The sequence below is a fragment of the Gopherus flavomarginatus genome, chromosome 3, assembly GCF_025201925.1.
Source record: "Gopherus flavomarginatus isolate rGopFla2 chromosome 3, rGopFla2.mat.asm, whole genome shotgun sequence".
In the NCBI taxonomy this organism is placed as follows: Eukaryota; Metazoa; Chordata; order Testudines; family Testudinidae; genus Gopherus; species Gopherus flavomarginatus.
This window is the reverse complement of record NC_066619.1, coordinates 139019320-139044432: the sequence shown is the minus strand read 5'-3', so window position 1 is coordinate 139044432 and position 25113 is coordinate 139019320. Positions and strand designations below refer to the sequence as shown.

The 25113-nt window shown below is 52.0% G+C and overlaps 1 non-coding gene across 1 annotated transcript; it reads right to left on the bottom strand.

The window, feature by feature from the left end:
• Positions 1-9356: 9356 nt before the first annotated feature.
• On the bottom strand, positions 9357-9439 carry TRNAS-GCU (transfer RNA serine (anticodon GCU)). Its single transcript has one exon. It is a non-coding gene; the product is annotated as a tRNA-Ser (tRNA).
• Positions 9440-25113: the final 15674 nt, after the last annotated feature.

Here is a 25113-nt window from a genome sequence, read left to right as displayed (position 1 = left end):
ATGGGAGAGCAGGGGGTGACGTAAGGTGAGGGACAGGACATAAGCCTGTAACTCCAGCTAGGCAGCCGGGAGGGGTCAGCACCTTTGCCTGGGAAGCTGGACACAGGAAGGGGCCGGCTGGAGGGAGTTAGTTCAGTTTTGGTTTGGAGCTGGGTTATTGGAATTCAGGGATTCCCAAACTGGGAACTAAGCTTTCTGAACCCCCAGAAGGACTCGATCGAGAGGTCCTGGTTGTGCCCAAAAGCTCTGCTGTATCCTTCGTTCCTGTTGGCCAAAAAAACCTTTTGTTTTACTGGCTGGCTGAGTCACTGTGTGTCCCAGGAAGAGGGGTGCAGGACCGGATTCCCCCACACTCCGTGACATAAATATCTGTGCCCCCCACTAACCCCCTAAGCCCCTCTGGGACCCCTGCAGCCTGGACGTAGGTATCTGTGCCCCCCACGAACCCCCTAAGCCTCCCAGGGACCCCTTCAGCCTGCATGTAGGTGGAACCCTTCTGCCAGGCTGAATTGATAGCAGCAAGGACTGGGTTCAATACATAGGGGTCCCTTCCCTACTACGTAATGCAAACCAGCTCGAGCCCCCACCCAGTGACATGGGAAAATTTTACATACGCACCCCTAGGTGCCTCAAAGAGGCGATACTTCCCCTCTCGCAAGCACAGAGTCTGGGTGTAGCAGAAAATGTTTAATAACGTGAGATAAACAACATAGCATTAAATTGGGAAAACACCTCAATTAGGCCGTGTCCTTTTCCCTGGGCTCTTGAGTCTAGCAATCCCCAAATCACTCCAAGACTCCAAAGTCCAATACCTCAAATGTTTCAAGAGTCCAGCAACCCCAAAACCACCCACAGTTGCGCAACCCCAGAGTTCAAGAGTCTATCTGCAGGGTTTTTCCCCCCTGCCAGCCTGGGTAGAAAGGAGCACTTTACGTGATCCACTGCTGACTGCCCTGCCTCTCTGTGGGATTCTGCTTCCGCCTTCCCCATGAACTGCTCAGCTCGGTCCACCAGCTACTCTGTGCTGCCAGCCGACCAGTGATCTGCTCCAGCTGTCCTAAAAAACTGCTCAGCTCACCTCACTCTATGGGCTATTCCAACCATCCCACAAACTGTTTTTCTCTGTCAGCTGTTCTGCTCCACAACATAACTTCAGACTCCCTTACTGGCTAACAAAGCTCTTTAATGATTTCAGCTCAGGAACCTAGAACTTCAATTGTTAAAAGAATCAAATTTCAGCTTTACTCTTCAACAGCTAAAAGAGAAAAAAGTGCAATTTATGTTTTTGGTTCACCCAAGGAGCTCACTCCCTTGTCTAGCGAGTGCCACTCAATTGATGGTGAGAATCCCTGTCTCAAAGCAGTTTCACAGTTCCTCATCCACACAATCAGGGTGACAACACTCCACATCTCATGCCCCAACAACAAATAAACCGGGGATACCACAGCTGTCAAAGCAGCCATCCCAGGCTGTCGTTGCCGTGTCAGGAGGGTTGGGTGTGCCTATGCAAACACGATCAGCCCCTGAAATTCTTTTCTACACTCTCCATAATTCACCACCAGATGTCAAGGTAGAGTTCATCCTGCTTCTGCTTACATAGGTATCTGTGCTCCCCACAACCCCCTAATCCCACCGGGACCCATCTAGCCTGGATAAAGGTATCTGTGCTCCCCACAAACCTCTAAGCCCCCCAGGGAACCCGCAAGCCCAGATGTAGGCATCTGTATGCCCCACAAACCCCCTAATACCCACAGGACCCCTCCAGCCTGTAGGTAGGTATCTGTGACCCCCAGAGCCACACAAAGACCCTCAGGACCCCTACAGCATGGATGTTTGTATCTGTGACCCCCACAAAGCGCCTAAGCTACCCAGGGACCCCTACAATCGGGATGTAGGTATCTGTTCCCCCCAAAACACCTAATCCCCCCCGAGACCCCTCCAGCCTAGACATAGGTATCTCAGACCCCACAACCCTCCTAAGACCCCTGAAACCCCTCCAGCCTAGACACAGGTATCTGTGCCCCTCACAAACCCTCTAGGCCACGATGGGACCCCTCCAGCCTCGACATAGTTATCTGAGCTGCCCCCACCCCCCCTAAGGCCCCCAGGACCCCTCTTGCCTGGATGAAGGTATCTGTGCCCCCCACAAACCCCTAAGCCACACCAACATCCCTATAGCCTGGAAGTAGGTATCTGTGCACCCTCACAAACCCACTGATCCTCCCAGCGACCCTACAGCATGGACATAGGTATCTGTACCCCAAAATGCCCCAAAGCAACCCTGGAACCCCTACAGCCTCGAAATAGGTATCTGTGCCCCCCCACAACTCTCAAATACCCCCACAACCCCTCCAGCCTGGAAGTAGATATTTGTGACCTCCAGGAACCCCCTAAGCCCTCACCAGTGCTTCTCCAGCCTGGACATAGGTATCTCTGCCTCCCACAAGCCCCCTAAGACCCACAGGTCCCCCATCAGCCTGGTTGTAGCTATGTGTATGCCACACAAACCCCCTAAGCTCCCCAGGGCCCCCTCCAACCAGGACATAGGTATCTGCACAACCACAACTCTTTAAGTCCCCCAGGGATCCCCTCCAGACCATGCATAGGTTTCTGTGCCCCTCACCAACTCCCTAAACCCCCAGGGACGACTACAGCTTGGACGTATGTGTCTGTGCTCACCACAACCCCCTAAGCCATCCAGGGACCTCTCCAGCCCGGATGTAGATATTTGTGTCCCCTATGAAGTCCCTAATCCGCACCGGAATCCCTCCAGCCTAGACGTAGCTATCTGTGCCCCTCACTATCCCTAAGCCCCAGCAGGGATCTCTACAGCCTCTACGTAGGGAGGGCATTACTGTGATGGAGTAGGGACTGTCTGTGTGGGGGATGGGAGAGCAGGGGGTGACTTTAGGACCGGACACGTGCTCAGCCTGTAACGTGAGCTAGGCAGTGGGGAGGGGTCAGCACCTTTGCCAGGGAAGCTGGACACAGGAAGGGGCCGGGTGGAGGGAGTTAGTTCAGTTTCGGTTTTGGTCTAGGTGGTTGGAATTCAGGGAATCCGAAACTGGGAGTTAAGTTTCCTGAACCTCCAGAAGGACTCGATTGAGGGGTCCTGCTTGTGCCTCCAAACTCTGCTGTATCCTTCACTCCTGCTGTCCAATAAACCTTCTGTTTTACTGGCTGGCTGAGAGTCACCTTGTGTCCCAGGAAGAGGGGTGCAGGACCGGACTCCCCCACACTCCGTGACAGACCCTCAGCCCTTCCGGGACGCCTGTAGCCTGGACGTAGGTATCTGTGCCCCCCACCAAACACCTAAGACCCCTGTAGACCCCTCCATCCTGAGCTTAGGTATCTGTGCCCCCTCACAAGCCCCCTAAGACCCCAGGGACCTATACAGCCAGAACATTGTTATCTGTGCCCCATATAGACTCCATAAGCCCCCCAGGACACTCCAGTGTGCACGTAGGTATATGTGCCCCTCAGAAACCCCCTAACCGCCCAGGAAACCCTACAGCCTGGATGTAGGTATTTGTACCCCCACAACCCCCCTATCCCCCCGCCGGGACATCTACAATCTGGATGTAGATATCTGTGCCCCTCACAAAACCTCTAATCGCCCCTGGGACCCATACAGCCTGGACATACGTATCTGTGCCCACTCGAACCCCTAAGACCCCCTGGTACCCCTACAGCCGGGACACAGGTATCCTGGGCCCCCAAAAATCCCCTAAGACTCCCAGGATGCCTCCAGCCTGGACGTAGGTATCTATGCCCCCCATGAACCCCCTAAACCCCACTGGGACCCCTAGATCCTGGAGATTGGTATCTGTGTCCCCCCAAAAACTCTCTAAGCCCCCCAGGGACCCCTACGGCCTGGATGTAGTTATCTGTGCACCTCAAGGCCCCTAAGATCCCTTGGACCCCTACAGCCTGGAGGTAGGTGTGACGGTGCTCCCTGTGGGAGCCAGCTGAGGTCAGTTAATCAGGGTGAACTGCAAACAAAACAGGGCAGACAAATCCCAAATGCTGGTGGTGATTTCAATACTTAGATTTACCAAGCCAGCACAAAGCAGCTTCTGTAGGACCTCACTGGTTACTTAGAAGTTTAAGCCATGCAGTTCCCTTAAAGTACCCAGCCTCAGGCCTCCGTCCAGACACACCTGTCAGATATGATGATGATTCCTGAAAATCTTACTTCATCATATAAAAGGAAAGATTCTTCCAATCCCAAAGGATCAGCCACATACTCAGGATCTATTACAACTTAGATCTTACCTAAAATACATGCTATAGCCAATTCTTATTAAGTAAGCTAAAATGTATTAGACAAGAAAAGAGAGAGAATGTTGATTAAAAGATTAATAGACATATAGACTTGAATTCAATTCTTGAGGTTCAGATACATAGTAGAGGTGAGCTTGTAGTAGCCAAAAGTCCTTTTTGAAATAGTCCATAGGTTATAGTCCAATTTCCATATTCAGGGTGGCTCCAGTCAATGACTGGGGATCACAATCCTTGTGGCTTAAGGTTTCCCCGTCTTGAAACCCAAAGCAGATATGAGATGAAGAAGGATCGTGTCCCAGGCTTCTTATACATTTCCAGCAGCCTTTCGGCCTGAGAAAACAATAGGCTTAGCTCTCCTTCCAAACATCCTGGCAATTAGTACAGGGTAATTTATTCATTAAACAGTTCAAATAGAGGTTACCACAACCTTCAAAGAGACACATAGACAATAATACTATTTCACTCAAGTACCATCATAAATGTTAATATTCCTTTTTTGCTCTTTGAATTAAAATTATAGCAACAGACAAGACTTGTTTGCTTACATCACAAGACCTGAGCAAAAATCTCCCCTTCTACTTCTAACAATGCAGACTTGCATTTCAAAGCTCTGTTCATTTACATATCTTGCTAAGCAGTTCTTAAGGTTCACCCATGGGTCAGGTCAATCGGTGAGGTGAGTTAATTAACTCTTTCTGGCCCTGTCACCTTTCAATGAGATATTAGATTATACTTATAATGTCACAGTGGTGGTGAGTCGACTGCTGCAGCTCCCCGTAGACTCTGCCTGCATCTCTCACCAAGCTGGAGTACAGCAGTCAAGGGGAGAGCACTCGATGTGTTGCATCTATACTAGACGCGATATATCGACCCTGCTGGATCGATCGCTGCCCACCGATTCGGCAGGTGGTATAGACATACCCCGAGTATCTGGTGATCAGAGCTGGACCCCGGAGGGGGACACATTGAAGGAACTAAGGGGTTAAGGTGCCTCTATTGTCAACTGTCAGGGCTGCTGTAGCTCAGAGGAGGGTGCTTGACTACCTGGCAGGCTTAGGTGCCGCAAACCTGGGAGGCGGGAGAAGTGAGGCCACAAAAAAGGAGGCAGAAACCTCTTCTCTCCTGCTGGCAAAGAACCCCAGGTACCTGAAAGACAGGGACTCACATCCCTGAATGGGCTTTTAAAAAGGCACTGGTTAAAGATTGGCCCCGACCATTTCTTGTTTCCATAGACTAGACATTTTAGCAAACTTTAGAATTCCTTGGAGCTAAACACTGTGAAACTCCCCTTTCTCCTTCACAGAGGGCTTTAACGCCCCTTATCTCACTCAGGCTCACAACTGCCCGGAGTTTGAGAACTGTCCCTGTTCCCATTGGACTGATGGGAGGAGCCTGAGGTGCAGAGAAGGGAAGTGACCTACCCAAGCGCCTGCACGGTAAGGTGGTGGCAGAGCCAGAAAGAGAAGCCACCAGTCCTGACTCCAGTTCTAACAGACAATAACCCCCCCAGAGGTAGGGATAGAGCTCAGGAATTGAGATGGTGGGGAAATTTCATTGAATCCATTTCTGTCAGAAAATCCCATTCAGGCTAATCCGGTTTGTTTCTCAAAATCATAACAAGTGGGATGAAAGTTCTTTGCAAAAATATTGTATTGCAAAACAAAAGCATCTCCTGTTTGTCAGAGTGTGTTAAATTGTCTCCTCGCACACAAAGAGGAGACACTTAGATCTCAAACATTAGATAAGATGCTTCAGTCTGAGCTAAGTCATTGCTGCTCTTAACAATTTCAAAATAAAAAAATGCAAAAAAAATAGACTATTTCAGCTATTCTATTATGTGTTAATCTGCTCTGAGTAAACGTGATAGGACACCTCATATTATGCCCTACTCCTAGTGACACTCTCCAATGGATCCACATCCTCCACCCACCGTCGGGTAGGTAAGAGCGGATCATTATTATTTCTACTTGAAAGAGGGAGAAGCTAAGGCTGAGAAAGGAGAATTGACTTGTTTTAGGTCACACAGCCAGTCAGAGGCAGAGTTGGGAATAGGACCCAAGAGCCCTGATTTTCAAACTACCCATTGGATCTTGAATTTCAGACACTGAATGACCTGAATAAAGTGCTCTCAGATGAGCTCCAGACCAACAACAGTGACAGTAACTATTCAGCAAGTATTTGAGGAGAACTGCAATGTTAGAGAGAATCATGAATTGCTCAGAGACAACTAATGCAGAGAAGCGGCAAAATTCATCAAACATAGAACTGGTTTTGACTTATAAAGAGAAAAACAAGGACCTGAGTCTCCTCCCTGTCAATAACCCCCGGCTCAGCCAATCAGGGTAGAGACTGAGGATGGGAGGCTGAGGGATCTCACCAGAGAGCCCAAAGGATGGCCCAGGTCACCAGTGGGGATCACTTCCCGAGCAATAGTTCAGCCTCACATTTTTGGGTAGACCTCCCACAGTGAGAACTGCAGAGCACTGCCCTGCAAAAAACTAAAAAAACCACACACACACTCTCTCTCTCCCCCTCCCTCCTGGTGTTGGGAGGGGAACAGGTAAAAGGACAAAGGAAACAAGAGAAGAGAAAGGAGGGAGGGAGCGATGGAGGAAGAGGTGAAACAAAAAGGACAAACCCTAATGTCCCCAGTGATTCTAAGGGACAAAATCCCAGGTGCAGAATAAAATTCTGCCTCCTTAAGCTCGTGTTTTCCATGCCTCGAATTCACCTGTCACCAGATGGATCAGACTGAACAGCTTTCAAACCTCCAGGAGGCTCTTACCTTCTAAACAGGGATGGCTGTTTTCTAGTAAAATCACTACAAGGGAAGGAGAAACCTCGAAAGAGGTTCCTCCTGGTGCTCACGTCCGTGAACCTGAATACTCTCTCAGTCCTCAAAGAGAGACCTGGAGAAGGAGACTTGCTGAAGCAAAGCCACAGGGGTCTCTGAGGTTTCCCTGGCCCCTCACCCCTGTCCTGCCTTGCTGATGTCAGCATCTCTCTGTGAGGTCACCACCTCCCCACCACCTTGGACCAATAAGTCTTAGGTCCTGCAAAAGGCCTTTGTGATGTCACTGCCACATCCCTCCTTTGCTGTGCCAATGTCCTGCTCCTGGCCTGGACCTTTGGAGGTTTGAGCTACTCCCTGTGGATCACCCCACTCAAGGAGCGTTCATTCTAGTCAGCAAGCCGGCTAGACAGGAAAACATCAGACGCTGCTCCCAATGCTACACTCAGTTTTTCAGAAGTTAGTCGACTTTCTGGCCATAGGAGACCATTAGATCATCTAATCTGACCCCCTGCATGTCACAAACCTCCTGTATGACACAAGAGCTACTTTGGGGGCAAACACATTCAAGAAAGGCATCTAGTCTTCATTAAATGACATCAGGAGATGAAGAATCCACCCCTTTCCTTGGTAGCTTGTTCCTGTGGTGAATCATCCTCGCTGTTGACTATTTGTGCCTTAGTTGTAATAGGCATTTGTCTCTTTTCAACTTCCAATCATTGGGCCTTGTTATGCCTTTCTCTGCTAGATTCAAGAGCCCTTTAATAACCAATCTTTTCTCTCCATTAAGGCACTTCAACACTTCAGCGAAGTCACCGTTCAATCCTCTTTTCATAAGCTAAACAGGTTGAGCTCTTTCACTACTCACTAGAAGGTATTTTTCTCCAGCCCTCAGAACATTTGGTAGCTCTTTGCTGCCCTAGCTCAAATTTCACAACATCTTTTTCAAATGAGGACACCAAAACTGAAAGCTATTCCAATATCAGTCTCACTGATGCCATGTCACCTCCTGTGACGTTATTGACATAATCTGTAACTGTGCAGATCACTGTTGTGACCACTGTTCTATATTTGCAGCCAATACTGTAGAAAGGTTATCATGTAAGGGGTCTATGGAGAGGTTCTGATTGGCTGATTATAATGATGCTATCTCTAGATGTGTATCATTTTTGTAGTTGATGTTATGAATATTGGCTCTATGCTGCCCATATTTCAAACTTGTGCCATAATGGGGGACAAAACAGCTACCTTGTTAGAAGTGGCTTTGCCAATAGAAGGAACCTGGGATTTAAACTCCCAATGATCGCACTGTGTTTGGGATCCATTTGAATTCCTCTCCCAGGTCTTTGACACTTTCATCTCCACTCATAGCGACTCTGATAGAGGATTAAAGAAGTCAAAGCATCATCTCCAAGCACAGACAACGGAGAATGCTTCATCACATGACACTTTGAGAAGTGGATGGATAGAACGTGATGAAGATAAACTCTGCCTGGCTCAGACAAAAGATAACAGTTGTGCAGTGATGAGGAAGGAGGGAAATTCCTGGTGTCCAGCATCCCAGAGGGCCTCCGTGCCAGCAACGAAACCCAACCGTCGTCTGGACTCCCCAGTGCTCCTCCTCAACGGCTCTAAATCAGCGGGAGAGTGGAAGGTCCTGGGCGTCGCGCCAGCACCTGGGATCCACTGCACCTGAACAGTGGGGAAAGGTTTCTGTTCTGGGGCATTGTTTAGTGTTTTCTAGTTTCCAAGGGAGGGTTTATGGGCCTGAGCGTTAAGCTCCCAAACCCAGTCACTGTTTCATTGTATTCATTAAGTTCGCATTTTCCCCTGTTCCCCCAGCTTTCTGTACCTTTACCCTGACTACACTTACCTTTGTTTGTGCCAAACCACCTTGTCTCCTCTTTATTTTATTTACACCTCAGAAGGAGGGAGGCAAAATCCACTGGTGATATAGACAGGAGGGAGTCGAGTTTGTATCTCCTGAGAAAAGGGGCTTTTTCCTTTCCTATTTCTCCCCTACCATTTCTAACATTTTCCTTTGAAGCGTTGCCTTATTCAGCTTGAGGAAACATTAGCTTTTAAGATAAAAACTACGAAATACAGAACTAGAGACATTTTTTAGAAATCTGGGATTTAGACATTTTATTTAAAGCCGGGGGGGGGGGTGTTGGAGTTTCTGAGAAGGTTTTTGTTTGCAAGAAGCAACATTGTTGTGTCTGTTATTGTACCAAGTGGGGAGATGGTTGTCTATAAAGGAAGAGTCAAGACTAAACGCATCCAGTGAGGATGGGATTTGAACCCATGCATGCAAAGCACAATGGATTAGCAGTCCATCACCTTAACCACTGGGCCACCTCAACTGAGCTGTAACAAAAAGGACAGAAGGAGAAATCTAAGGCCGACAGAGATAGGGACACAAAGGAGTTTTTAAATACTAAGCGTAAGCAGGGTCTGAATGAGCTCCCCCTTCACATCTAGTGAGGAGCTGGGGAAAGACTTCAGGAACAGACTGTGTTTGCATAGACACACCTATTCTGCCTAGCTATGCAGCATGATGGGGCCGCTTCCCCAAAATGACCAGTTTTGGATGGTGTTGGGTTACAAATCACTTTAGGATTGAGTGGAATAAAATGTTATTCTCCTTCCTGTATGAGTGAAGGGCAGCAGAACAGACCTAGTCCATCCTGATGGAGGGATGAGGTGAGGTGAGGGTGAGGAATAGCTTTTATTGGACTGCAGAGAAGGATTGAGGACATCACGCTAAAACAGTGGTCCCCAAATATTTCACATTGTGCCCTCTTAGCCATGGCTGTGGCCCCTCGGAAGCCACGGTTGAGAAGCAGGGCTGGGAGTGGGGCTGTTTCTTGCTGGGGAGAGGGGTGCGGACAGGGGCAAGGGGGTCATCGCTGGGCTGGGAGCCAGAGGCCCAGACTGAGGGTGGGGTTGGGGAAGAGCTGGGACAGAGTGGGGCTGAGTGGTGCTTCATCCCTGCCCTCCATGGGGGCTGACTCAGGCCCTGAGGTGCCCCCATGAATGTTCCTTTGTGTCTCCCTAGGAGTCATACCCCACATTATGGGGACCACTGAACCCTACTCGCTAAGCAGGGGCTAGTGATACCAAAGCCCAGGGAAAGGGAGAACAAGTGTGGGGGCCCCAGCACCAGAACCATGCACCCCCTTCTGTCTGTGGCTCTGCCCCCTTCCACCCATAGCTCCATCCACTATCACCTCTGTTCCACCCCTTCCCCCACCAGCCCCACCCTGTCACTCCTTTACCCCTGCCCCGCTGCGGCCCTGAGACCAGAGAAGCTCCGTACCCCTGCTGCAGCCCCTGGGCCGTAGCAGGGAGTGGGAGCTCCTCCAGCCCTGGGGCTGACATAGGGGAGACTTTTGCAGGGTGGCCTAATTTGGCCGGGGTCCCAGTCATGGGCCCCACTGTCCCCTTGGTGATGCAAGGTTTGGGGAGACTGAGCCCCCCCGACCTCCATTACGTGCCGCCCAGGCTACCACTGCTCAGTGTGGGGCCAGTCTCCCTGTGTTTTCTGCTGCTTGTGCTGGGGAGCCTGGCCGGCACTAGGGGTGGGGCCCCCAGCAGCCACCCAAGGCTCCAGGGGGTCAAAGGTGTGTTGCAGGGAAGTCCTCTGCAGCTCCCACTATGGAAGGTCCACCCAAAAATGTGGGACTGAAATAGTGCTCGGGCAGTGATCCCCACCGGTGACCTGGGCCATCCTTTGGGCTCTCTGGTGAGAACCCTCAGTCTCCCGTCCTCAGCCTCTACCCTGATTGGTTGAGCAGGGGGTTATTGACAGGGAGGAGACTCAGGTCCTTGTTGTTCTCTTTTAAGATCAAGTAAATAGGTCAGAACCAGTTCTATCTTTGATTAATTTTGCTGCTTCTCTGCATTAATTGTCTCTGAGCAGTTGATGATTCCCTCTAACATTGCAGTTCTCCTCAAATACTTGCTGAATAATTACTGTCACTGTTGTTGGTCTGGAGCTCATCTGAGAGCACAGTGTTCAGGTCATTCAGTGTCTGAAATTCAAGATCCGATGGTTTGTTTGAAAATCAGGGCTCTTCGGTCCTATTCCCAACACTGCCTCTGACGGGCTGTGTGACCTAAGACAAGTCAATTCTCCTTTCTCAGCCTTAGCTTCTCCCTCTTTCAAGTAGGGATAATAATGATCCGCTCTTACCTACCTCATGGTGGGTGAAGGATGCGGATCCATTTGGGAGTGTCACTAGAAGTAGTGCATAATATGAAGTTTCCCATCATGTTTACTCAGAGCAGATTATGACATAATAGATTAGCTGAAATAGTCTATTTTATTTGTATTTTTTTATTTTGAAATTGTTAATAGTAGCAACGACTTAGCTCAGATTGAAGCATCTTATCTAATGGTTGAGATGTAAGTGTCTCCCCTTTGTGTGCGAGGAGACAATTTAACACACTCTGACAAAGAGGAGATGCTTTTGTTTTGCAAAAAAATATTTTTGCAAAGATCTTTCATCCCACTTGTTATGATTTTGAGAAACAAACTGATTTAGTTTAAATGGGATTTTCGGACAGAAACGGTTTGAATGAAATTTTCCCACCATCTCGATTCCTGGGCTCTGGGGTGTTTTCATCTGTTAGAACAGGAGTCAGAACTGGTTGCTTCTCTTTCTGGCTCTGCCATCGCCTTGTTGTGTAGGCCTTGGGTAGGTCACTTCCCTTCTCCCATCTGTCCAATCGGAACAGGAACAGTTCTTGAACTATGGGCAGTTTAGAGCCCAAGTGAGATAAGGGGCGTTAAAGCCCTCTGTGAAGGAGAAAGGGGAGTTTCACAGTGTTTAGCACCAAGGAATTCTAAAGTTTGCTAGTACCTATGCGACCTCCAGCAACACACACACACACACCTCCGTCCTGTTGTTGGGAAGGGAACAGGAGAAAGGACAAAAGAAGCAAGAGAAGAAGAGGAGGGAGGGATGGAGGAAGAGGTGAAACAAAAAGGACAAAACCTAATGTCCCCAGCGATTCTTAGGGACAAAATCCCAGGTGCGCAATAAAATTCTGCCTCCTTAAGCTCGTGTTTTCCATGCCTAGAATTCACTTGTCACCAGATAAATCAGACTGAACAGGTTTCAAACCTCCAGGAGGCTCTTGCCTTCTAAACAGGGACGGCTGTTTTCTAGTAAAATCACTACAAGGGAAGGAGGAAACTCGAAAGAGGTTCCTCCTGGCGCTCACGTCCATGACCCCAAATAATCTCTCAGTCCTCAAAGAGAGACCTGGAGAAGGAAACGTGCTGAAGCAAAGCCACAGAGGTCTCTGAGGTTTCCCTGGCCCCTCGCCCCTGGGACTCAAAGTGACTCTCAGCCAGCCAGTAAAACAGAAAGTTTATTGGACAACAGGAGCGAAAGATACAGCAGAACTTGAAGGCACAAGCAGGATCCCGCATTGGAGTCCTTCTGGGCATTCAGGAAACTTAGTTCCCAGTTTGGGATTCCCTGAATTCCAACCACCCAGACCAAAACCGAAACTGAACTAACCCAACTCTCTCCAGCCAGCCCCTTCTTTTGTCCAGCTTCCTGGGCAAAGGTGCTGACCCCCTCCCTCCTTCCTAGCTCAGGTTACAGGCTGAGCACGTGTCCGGTCCTAAGGTCACCTGCTGCTCTCCCATCCCCCACACAGACAGTCCCTACTCCATCACAGTAATGCACAGAGCATTTCCCTCACAGAGCAACAGTGACACCGTGTGGCCACACTGGGTAATGCACAGAGCATTTCCTGCATGGAGCAACAGTGACACCATGTGGCCATGCAGGGTAATGCACAGAGCTTTTCCTGCATGGAGCAACAGTGACACTGCGTGGCTACGAAGGGTAATGCACAGAGCTTTTCCTGCATGGAGCAACAGTGACACCGTGTGGCCATGCAGGGTAATGCACAGAGCATTTCCTGCATGGAGCAACAGTGACACTGTGTGGCCATGCAGGGTAATGCACAGAGCATTTCCTGCATGGAGCAACAGTGACACCGTGTGGCCATGCAGGGTAATGCACAGAGCATTTCCTGCATGGAGCAACAGTGACACCGTGTGGCCATGCAGGGTAATGCACAGATCATTTCCTGCATGGAGCAACAGTGACACCATGTGGAGACGCAGGGTAGCACACAGAGCATTTCCCTCATGGTGTAACAGTGACACCATGTGGCCACGCAGGGTAATGCACAGAGCATCACACCTACATAGATGCTTTAGAGATCCCTAGGGGGCTTAGGGTTCATGGGGGGCACAGATAGCTACGTCTAGGCTGGAGGCATTCCAGTGGGTATTAGGGGCTTCATGGGGGACACAAATATCTACTTCCGGGCTGGAGAGGTCCCTGGATGGCTTAGGGGGTTGTGGTGAGCACAAATACATAAGTCCAGGCTGTAGTGGTCCCTGGGGGTTTAGGGAGTTGGTGAGGGGCACAAGAACCTACGTATGGTCTGGAGGGGTCCCTGGGGGACTTAAGGGGTTGTGATTGTGCAGATACCTACGTCCCAGTTGGAGCTGGCCCTGGGGAGCTTAGGGTGTTTGTGCCTCATACACACACCTACAAACAGGCTGGTGGGGCCCCTATTTGTCTTAGGGGGCTTGTTGGGGGCAGAGATACCTATGTCCAGGCTGGAGAAGTCCTGGGGAGGCTTAGGGGGTTCCTGGAGGTCACAAATATCCACAACCAGGCTGGAGGGGTTCTGGGGGTATTAGGGAGATGTGTGTGTGGGGGGCACAGATACCTATATCGAGGCTGTAGGGGTCCCGGGGTTACTTTTGGGCATTTTGGGGTACAGATACCTACGTCCATGCTGTAGGGGTCGCTGGGAGGATCAGTGGTTTCGTGAGGGTGCACAGATACCTATGTCCAGGGTATAAGGATCCAGGGGGGGCTTAGGGGTTTGTGGGGGGCACAGATACCTTCATCCAGGCAAGAGGGGTCCTGGGGGTCTTAGGCGGTTTGTGTTGGGCACAGATACCTGCGTCTAGGCTAGAGGCATTCCGCGGGGCTTAGGCTGGTTGTGAGGGCACAGTTAACTATGTTGAGGCTGGAGAGGTCCCATCATGGCCTAGGAGGGTTATGGGGGGCACAGATACCTGCGTCTAGGCTGGAGGGGTTTTGGGGGTCTTAGAAGGGTTGTGGGGGCACAGATACCTATGTCCATGCTGGAGGGGTCCCGTCGTGGCTTAGGGGATTCGTGGGGTCAGAGATACCTACGTCTAGGTTGGAGGGGTTCTGGGGGGGATTAGGTGTTTTGGGGGGGAACAGATACCTATGTCCCAATTGTAGGGGGCCCTGGGTAGCTTAGGCGGTTTGTGGGGATCACAGATACAAACATCCATGCTGTAGGGGTCCCGAGGGTCTTTGTGTGGCTCTGGGGGTCACAGATACCTACCTACAGGCTGGAGGGGTCCTGTGGGTCTTAGGGGGTTTGTGGGGCATACAATGCCTACATCTGGGCTTGTGGGTTCCCTGGGGGACTTAGAAGTTTGTGGGGAGTACAGATACCTTTATCCAGGATAGATGGGTCCCGGTGGGATTAGGAGGTTGTGGGGGGCACAGATACCTATGTAAGCAGAAGCAGGATGAACTCTACCCTGACATCTGGTGGTGAATTATGGCGAGTGTGGAAAAGAATTTCAGGGGCTGATCATGTTTGCATAGGCACACTCACCCCGCCTGACATGGCCACGGCAGCCTGGGATGGCTGCTTTGGCAGCTGTGATATCCCGTTTATTTGTTGTTGAGGCATGAGATGTGGAGTATTGTCACCCTGATTGTGTGGATGAGGAACTGTGAAACTGCTTTGAGACAGTGATTCTCACCACCAATTGAGTGGCACTCGCTAGACAAGGGAGTGGGCTCCTTGGGTGAGCTAGAGTCACCAATTGCCCTTTTTTTCTTTTAACAGTTGAATAGCAGTGTTGATTTTTTATTCTCTTAAGAGCTGAATTTCTAGGTTCTTGAGCTGAAATCACTGAAAAGATGTGTTAGCTTGTGGGGGACTCTGAAACTGTATTGCAGAACACAGTAATTAGCGGACAGGAGCAGTTTGTGGGAGTGGCCCACGGATTGAGGGGAGTCTAGCAGTTTTGGGGGACAGTTGGAGCAGAACACAGGTCAGCTGGCAGAGCAGCTGGTGGACCGAGCTGAGCAGTTTGTGGGGAAGGCAAAAGCAGAATCCCATGGAGAGGCAGAGCAGTCAGCAGTGGACCACATAAGGTGCCCCTTTCTACTCAGGCTGGCAGGGGGAAAAACCCTGCAGTAGACTCTTGAACTCTGGGGCTATGGGACTGTGGGTGATTTTGGGGTTGCTGGACTCTTGAAACATTGGAGATATTGGACTTTGGAGCCTTGGGGTGATTTGGGGATTGCTGGACTCATGATCCCAGGGAAAAGGACACGGCCTAGTTGAGGTGTTTTCCCAATTTAATGCTATGTTGTTTATCTCAGGTTATTAAACATTTTCTGCTACACCCAGACTCTATGCTTGCGAGAGGGGAAGTATCGCCTCTTTGAGGCACCTAGTGGTGCGTATGTAAAATTTTCCCATGTCACTGGGTGGGGGCTCGAGCTGGTTTGCATTACATTGTAGGCAAGGGACCTCTATGTATTGAACCCAGTCCTTGCTGCTATCAGTTCAGCCTGGCAGAAGGGTTCCACCTACGTCCAGGCTCAAGGGGTCCCTGGGGGGCTTAGGGAGTTCGTGGGGGGCACAGATATCTAGGTCCAGGCTGTAGGGGGTCGGGGGGGGGGGCTCAGGAGTTTGGTGGGGGGCACAGATACCTACATCCAGGCTGAAGGGGTCCCAGAGGGGCTTAGGGGGTGTCACGTAGTGTGGTGGAATCTGGCCCTGCACCCCTCTTCCTGGGACACACAGTGACTCAGCCAGCCAGTAAAACAGAAGGTTTTTTTGGCCAACAGGAATGAAGGATACAGCAGAGCTTTTGGGCACAACCAGGACCCCTCAATCGAGTCCTTCTGGGGGTTCAGGAAGCTTAGTTCCCAGTTTGGGATTCCCTGAATTCCAACAACCCAGCTCCAAACCAAAACTGAACTAACTCCCTCCAGCCAGCCCCTTCCTTTATTCAGCTTCCTGGGCAAAGGTACTGACCCCCTCCCCGCTGCCTAGCTTAAGTTACAGGCTTAGGTCCTGTCCCTCACCTAAAGTCACCCGCTGCTCTCCCATCCCCCACACAGACAGTCCCTACTCCATCACAGTAACGCCCAGAGCATTTCCCGCATGGAACAACAGTGACACCATGTGGCCACGCAGGGTAATGCACAGAGCATTTCCTGCATGGAGCAACAGTGATTAACTGTCAGGGTAGATAAACACTGGAATAGATTACCTAGGGAAGTTGTGGAATCTCCATCTCTGGAGATATTTAAGAGTAGGTTAGATAAATGTCTATTAGGGATGGTCTAGACAGTATTTGGTCCTGCCATGAGGGCAGGGGACTGGACTCGATGACCTCTCGAGGTCCCTTCCAGTCCTAGAGTCTATGAGTCTATGAGTAATCTGTGCCCCCCATAAACCACCTAATCCCCACGGGAACCCCTACAGCCAGGATGTTGGTATCTGTCCCCCTATAAATCTCCTAAGCCCTCTGGAACCCTTCCAGTCTGAACGTAGGTATCTGTGACCCCCAGAAATCCCCGAATGCCCGAGGAACCCCTACAGCCTGGACTTAGGAATCTGTGACTCCAACGAACCTCCTAAACCACCCAGGACCCCTCCAGCTATGATGTAGGTATCTGTTCCCCCCTCAACCCCGAATCCCCTGGGGACCCCTAGACCCTGAACGTAGCTATCTGTGTCTGCCCCGATTCCCTAAGCACCCCCATTACCCCTTTAGCCTGGACGTAGGTATCTGTACTCCCACAAACCCCTTAAACGTCCCAGCGACCTCTTCAGCCTGGAAGTCCCTATCTGTGACCCCCACGAACCTCTAACCTCCCAGGGATCCCTACAGCCTAGACACAGGTGTCTGAGCACCCCACAAACCCCCTAAGCTCCTCGGGACACATCCAGCCTGGATGTATCTGAGCCCCCAGTGAACCGCCTAATCTCCTCGGGACACCGACAGCCTGTACCTAGGTATCTGTGCCCCCCACAAACCCTCTATACCCCCCAGGACCCCTCCAGCCTAGATGTAGGTATCTGTACCTCCACAGCCTCCCTGGGACTCCTACAGCCTGGAGGTTCGTATCTGTGCTCCTCATGAAACCCCAACCCCCCCTGTCCCCTCCAGACTGGACATAAGTATCTGTGCACCCCACGAACCCATAAGCACCTGTAGGGACGCCTACAGCATGGACTTAGGTATCTGGGGCCCCGCAAAACCCCCTAAGCCCACCAGGGACCCCTATAGCCTAGAGATAAGCATCTGTGCCCCCTGAACCCCATAAGCCCCCCCTGGACCCATCCAGCCTGGACTTAGGTATCTGTGCCCCACATGAACCCGCTAAGCCCCCCAGGGACCCTCCAGCCTGGATGGAAGTATCTGTGCCCCCCACAACCCCTAAGTGCCGAGAAACCCCTCCAGCCTGGAGGTAGTTATCTGTGCCCACCAGAAACCGCTTTAGCCCCCCCAGGGACCCCTCCAGCCTGGATGCAGATATCTGTGCCCAACACAAACGGCCTAAGCCCCCCCCCCCCCGGGAACCCTCCAGCCTGAACCTAGGTATCTGTGCCCCCCCAACACACTAATTCCCCCTGGAAGCCCTATTGCCTGGAAGTAGGTATCTCTGCCTCCCACAAACCCCCTAAGCCTCCCAGGGACCCCTACAGCCTAGACGTAGGTATCTCTGCCACCCAGAAAACCCCTAATCCACCCAGGGACCCCTACAGCATGGACCTAGGTATCTGTGCCCCCCAGGAACTCCCTAAACCCCCCAGGAACCACTCCAACCTGGACATAGATATCTGTGCCTCCCAAAAAACCCTAAGCCCCCCGGGACCCCTAGAGTATGGAGATAGGTATCTCTGCCATCCGCAAAAACCCCTAATCCTCTCCGGAACCTCTCCAGCCTGGATGTACATATCTGTGCCCCTCCCCACAAACCACCTAAGCCCCCCGGGACGCCTCCAGCCTGGATGTAGGTATCTGTGCCCCCCAAAGCCCTAAGCCCCCCCAGAATGCCTATAGCCTGGACGTAGGTATCTGAGTCTCCTACAATACCACTAAGCCCCCCCCCCAGGGACCCCTCCAGGACATACATAGGTATCTGTGCCCCTCACCAAGTCCCTATACCCCCAGGGATCACTGTGCTCATCACAACCCCCTAAGCATCCAGGGACCCCTTCAGCCTGGACATAGATATTGCTGTCCTCCAGGAAACCTTTAATCCCCACCAGGACCTCTACAGCCTGGACGCAAGTACCTATGCCCCTCACAACCCCCCTAACTCTCCCAGGGTCCCGTCCATACTGGATGTAGGTATCTGTGACCCTACGAACCCCCGTAAGCCCTCGAGGGATCTCTACAGCCTCCACGTAGGTGCGATGTTCTGTGCATTACCCTGTGTGGCCACATGGTGTCACTGTTGCTCCATGTGCAAAATGCTCTGGGCATTACCCTGTGTGGCCACATGGTGTCACTGTTGCTCCATGGAGGAAATGCTCTGTGCATTACCCTGCGTGGCCACACGGTGTCACTGTTGCTCCATGGAGGAAATGCTCTGGGCATTACCCTGTATGGCCACACGGTGTCACTGTTGCTCCATGCAGGAAATGCTCTGTGCATTACCCTGTATGGCCACACGGTGTCACTGTTGCTCCATGCGGGGAAATGCTCTGGGCATTACCCTGCGTGGCCACATGGTGTCACTGTTGCTCCATGGGGGAAATGCTCTGTGCATTACCCTGCGTGGCCACACAGTGTCACTGTTGCTCCATGCGCGAAATGCTCTGTGCATTACCCTGCATGGCCACACGGTGTCACTGTTGCTCCATGCGGGAAATGCTCTGGGCATTACTGTGATGGAGTGGGGACTGTCTGTCTGGGGGATGGGAGAGCAGGGGGTGACTTTAGGTGAGGGACAGGACCTAAGCCTGTAACTCGAGCTAGGCAAGGCTGAGAGAGTGAGCACCTTTGCCCAGGAAGCTGGACACAGGAAGGGGTCGGCTGCAGGGAGTTAGTTCAGTTTTGGTTTGGAGCTGGGTAGTTGGAATTCAGAGAATCCCAAACTGGGAACTAAGCTTCCTGAACCCCCAGAAGGACTCGACTGACGGGTCCTGGTTGTGCCCCAAAGCCCTGCTGTATCCTTCGTTCCTGTTGGCCAAAACAACCCTCTGTTTTCCTGGCTGGCTGAGTCACTGTGTGTTCCTGGAAGAGGGGTGCAGGGCCAGATTCCACCACACTCCATGACACCCCCTAAGCCCCTCTGGGACCCCTGCAGCTGGGACGTAGGTATCTGTGCACCCCACCAAACCCCTGAGCCCCCCAGGGACCCCTACAGCCTGGACCTAGATCTCTGTGCCCCCCAGGAACCCCTTCAGCCTGGACATAGGTGGAACCCGTCTGCCAGGCTGAACTGACAGCAGCAAGGACTGGGTTCAATACATAGGGGTCCCTTCCCTATTACGTAATGCAAACCAGATCGAGCCCTCACCCAGTGACATGGGAAAATTTTACATACACACCCCTAGGTGCCTCAAAGAGGCAATACTTCCCCTCTTGCAATCATAGAATCTGGGTATAGCAGAAAATGTTTAATAACGTGAGATAAACAACATAGCATTAAATTTGGAAAACACCTCAACTAGGCCGTGTCCTTTTCCCTGGGCTGCAGAATCTAGCAATCCCCAAATCACCCCAAGACTCCAAAGTACAATACCTCAAATATTTCAAGACTCCAGCAACCCCATAATCACCCACACCCCCGCAACCCCAGAGTTCAAGAGTCTATCTGCCGGGTTTTCCCCCCTGCCAGCCTGGGTAGAAAGGGGCACCTTACATGGTCCACTGCTGTCTGCCCTGCCTCTCTGTGGGATTCTGCTTCTACCTTTCCCACAAACTGCTCAGCTCAGTCCACCAGCTGCTTTGTTCCACCAGCCAACCTGTGATCTGCTCCAGCTGTCTCCAAAAACTGCTTAGTTTACTTCACTCCGTGAGCCATACCAAGTGTTCCACAAACTGCTCTTCTCCATCAGCTGCTCTGCAATATAGTCTCAAACTCCCCCACTATTTAACACAGCACTTTAATGACTTCAGCTCAGGAACCTGGATCTTCAGTTATTAAGAAATTCACCAACCAGCTCTACTATTCAACTGTTAAAAGAGAAGATGATGTAATTGGTGTTTCTGGCTCATTCAAGAAGCCCACTCCCTTGTCTAGCGAGTGCCACTCAATTGATGGTGAGAATCCCTGTCTCAAAGCTGTTTCACAGTTCCTCATCCACACAATCAGGGTGACAACACTCCACATCTCACACCCCAACAACAAATAAACTGGGGATACCATAGCTGCCAAAGTAACCACCCCAGGCTGCCGTGGCCATGTCACGCACGGTGGGTGTGTCTATGCAAACATGATCAGACCCTGAAATCCTTTTCCACACTTGCCATAATTCACCACCAGATGTGAGGGTAGAGTTCATCCTGCTTCTGCTTACATAGGTATCTGTGCCCCCCACAACCCCCTAATCCCACCAAGACCCATCTAGCCTGGATAATGGTATCTGTGCTCTCCACACACCTCTAAGCCCCCTAGGGAACCCACAAGCCCAGATGTAGGCATCTGTATGCCCCACACACCCCCTAATACCCACAGGAACCTTCCAGACTGTAGGTAGGTATCTGTGACCCCTAGAGCCCCACAAAGTCCCTCGGGACCCCTACAGCATGGATGTTTGTATCTGTGACCGACAAAAACCGCCTAAGCTACCCAGGGCCACCTACCATCAGGATGTAGGTATCTGTTCCCCCCCCAAACACACCTAATCCCCCCGGAACCCCTCCAGCCTAGATGTAGGTATCTCTGACCCCACGAATCCGCTAAGGCATGACAGGACCCCTCCAGCATCGACATAGGTATCTGTGCCCACACAACCCTCCTAAGACCCCCAAAACCCCTCCAGCCTAGACGCAGGTATCTGTGCCCAGCATGAACCCCCTAAGGTCCCTAGGACCCCTCTTGCCTGAATGAATGTATCTGTGCCCCTTACAAACCCCTAAGCCCCCCCCCAGGATCCCTATAGACCGGACGTAGATATCTATGCACCCTCACGAACCCACTGATCCTCCCAGCGACCCCTACAGCATGGAAGTAGGTATCTGTACCCCAAAATGCCCCAAAGCAACCCCAGGACCCCTACAGCCTCGATATAGGTATCTGTGCCCCCGCACAACTCCCTAATACCCCCAGAACTCCTCCAGCCTGGACGTAGATATTTGTGACTTCCAGGAACCCCCAAAGCCCTCCCTAGGACTTCTCCAGTCCCTACATAGGTATCTCTGCCCCCCACCAGCCTTCTAAGACCCACAGGGCCCCCACCAGCCTGGTTATAGCTATGTGTACGCCACACAACCCCCCTAAGCTCCCCAGGGCCCCCTCCAACCGGTACGTAGGTATCTGCGCAACCACAATCCCTTAAGTCCCCCAGGGACCCCTCCAGACCATACGTAGGTTTCTGTGACCCTTACCAACTCCTTAAACCCCCAGGGACCACTACAGCCTGAACGTATGTATCTATGCTCACCACAACCCCCTAAGCCATCCAGGGACCTTTCCAGCCCTGGCGTAGATATTTGTGCCCCTCATGAAGCCCCTAATGCCCACCAGAATGTCTCCAGCCTGGACGTAGCTATCTGTGCCCCCACGACCTCTAAGCCCCCCAGGGATCTCTACAGCCTCTACATAGGCGTGATGCTCTGTGCATTACCCTGCATGGCCACATGGAATCACTGTTGCTCCATCCAGGAAATGCTCTGTGCATTTCCCTTCATGGCCACACGGTGTCACTGTTGCTCCATGCGGGAACTGCTCTGGGCATTACTGTGATGGAGTAGGGACTGTCTGTGTGGGGGATGGGAGAGCAGGGGGTGACTTTAGGACCGGACACGTGCTCAGCCTGTAACCTGAGCTAGGCGGGGGGAGGGGTCAGCACCTTTGCCCGGGAAGCTGGACACAGGAAATGGCCAGCTGGAGGGAGTTGGGTTAGTTCAGTTTCGGTTTTGGTCTGGGTGGTTGGAATTCAGGGATTCCCAAACTGGGAACTAAGTTTCCTGAACCCCTAGAAGCACTTGATTGTGGGGTCCTGCTTGTGCCTCCAAGCTCTGCTGTATCCTTCGCTCCTGTTGTCCAATAAACCTTCTGTTTTACTGGCTGGCTGAGAGTCATTGTGAGTCCCAGGAAGAGGGGTGCAGGATCAGACCCCCCACACTCCGTGACAGACCCTAAGCCCCTCCGAGACCTCTGCAGCCTGGACGTAGGTATCTGTGCCTCCCACAAACCCCCTAAGCCCCCGAGGGACCTATACAGCCAGAACATTGGTATCTGTACCCCATATAGACTCCATAAGCCCCTTGCGACACTCCAGTGTGCATGTAGGTATATGTGCCCCTCAGAAACCCTCTAAGCCCCCAGGAACCCCTACAGCCTGGAAATAGGTATTTGCACTCCCACAACCCCCCTATCCCCCCCCTCCCGGGACATCTACAATCTGGACGTAGATATCTGTGCCCCTCACGAAATCTCTAACCCCCCCTGGGAACGATACAGCCTGGACATACGTACCTGTGCCCACTCGAACCCCTAAAACCCACTGGTACCCCTACAGCCTGGACATAGGTGTCTTTGGCCCCCACAAATCCCCTAAGACTCCCAGGATGCCTCCAGCCTGGACGTAGGTATCTTTGCCCCCCACTAACCCCCTAAGCCCCCCTGGTAACCCTACAGCCTGGATGTAGGAATATGTGCCCCCAACGAACCCTCTAAGCCCCCATGGGACCCCTAGAGCATGGAGATTGGTATCTGTGTCCCCCCCAAACTCTCTAAGCCCCCCAGGGACCCCTATGGCCTGGACATAGGTATCTGTGCACCCCAAGGCCCCTAAGATCCCCCGGACCTCTGCAGCCTGGCTGTAGGTGTGACGGTGCTGCCCGTGGGAGCCAGCTCAGCTCACTCAATCAGAGTGAACTGCAAACAAAACAGGGCAGACAAATCCCAAACGCTGCTGGTTATTTCAATACTTAGATTTACCAAGCCAGCACAAAACAGCTTCTGTAGTATCTCACTGGTTACTTAGACGTTTAAACCACGCAGTTCCCTTAAAGTACCCAGCCTCAGGCCTCCGTCCAGACACACCTGTTAGATATGATGATGATTCCTGAAAATCTTACTTCATCATATAAAAGAAAAGATTCTTCCGATCCCAAAGGATCAGCCACATAACCAGGTTCAATTATAACTTAGATTTTACCTAAAATACATGGGATAGGGGTCCTAGTGGTGGGGTGCCTGGAACTACGGTTAGGGGCCCCAGGGGTAGAGCCCATGGACCTAGGGTTAGGGGTCCCATGGGTTGGGACACTGGAGCTAGGGACAGGGGCCCCATGGGTAGGGCCCCTGGAAATTGGGTTAGTGGTTCCACGCGTAGAGCCCCTGTAGCTAGCATTAGCGGGCGCATGGCTAAGGCCCTTGGGGATTGGATTTGGGGCCCCAGGGACTTGGCTCTTGAGCTAGGGTTAGTGTTCGCGTGGGTGGGGCCCCTGGAGCTAGTGTTTGGGTTTCCAGGGGGTGGGGTCTCTGGAGCTAGGGCTAAGGACCCCACGGGTAGGGCCTCTTTAGCTAAGGTAAGGGCCCTACGGGCAGGGTGCCTGGAGCAAGTGTTAGGGACCCCACGGGTAGGGCCCTTGGAACTAGGGTTAGGAGCCCCAGGTATGGGGCCCCTGGAGCTAGGGTTAGGGGATGCAGGGGTCGGGTTCCTGGTGCTTGGGTTAGGGGCCCCACGGAGAGGGCCCCTGAAGATAGGGTTAGTGGCGCAAGGGGTAGGGCCCCTGGATCTTTGGTAACGGACCCAAGGGGTAGGGCCCCGGAAGCTAAGGTTAGGGTCCCATAGGTAGGGCCATTGGAACTAGGATTATGATTCCCACATGTAGGGCCCCTGGAGCTAGGGTTAGGTTTCCCAGGGGTGGGGCCTCTGGACCTAGTGTTAGGGGCACCACGAGGACGGCCCCTGGAGCTAGGGTAAGGTCCCACGGGTAGAGCCCTTGGAGCTAGGGTTAGGGGAACCAGGGGTAGGGCCCCTGGAGCTAGGGGAAGAAGCCCCACGAGTAGGGCCCCTAGAGCTGGGTTAGGGAAACCAGGGATGGGGCCCCTGGAGGTAGGGTTAGGGCCTCAAGGGTTAGAGCCCCTGGAGTTTCCATTAGGGGTCCCATGGGTAGGATCCTTGGAGCTAGGGTTAGGAGCCCTAGGAGTAGATGCTCTGGAGCTGGGGATATGAGCCTCAGTGGTAGGGCCCCTGGAGCTAGGGTTAGGGGTCTCACAGGTAAGGCCTCTGGAACTAGGGTTAGGGGCCCACAGGTAGGGGCCCTGCAGTTAGGGTTAGGGGCCCCACGGGTTGGGCCCCTGGAGCTAGAGTTAGGGGCCCCAGAGAAGGAGTCCCTGGAGCTAGGGTTAGGGGCCCCAGTGGTAGGGCCCCGGAGCAAGTGTTAGAGACCTTACGGTTAGGGCCCCTGGAGCTAGGGTTAGGGGCCTCACAGGTAGGGTCTAAGGAGTTAGGGTTAGCCGCCCAATGGGTAGGGCCCCGGTAGCTAGGGTTAGGGGCCCCAGGGGTAGAGCCCTGTAGCTGGGTTGAGAGGTTTATTTAAAATAGACATACATCTTTTAAGATCTGCTTCAGAAATGCTAAAGTTGATATAAGCAAAAGTCTTCATAGTGTTCCCCTGGTCATCTTTCCTGATAACAATTTCCGCATCTGTAACATTTCCAAACTTGCTGAATCTTTCCTGCAGTTCAGCCTCAGATACTGTATGGCCAAGTCCTCCAACATATAAACGTTTTAAA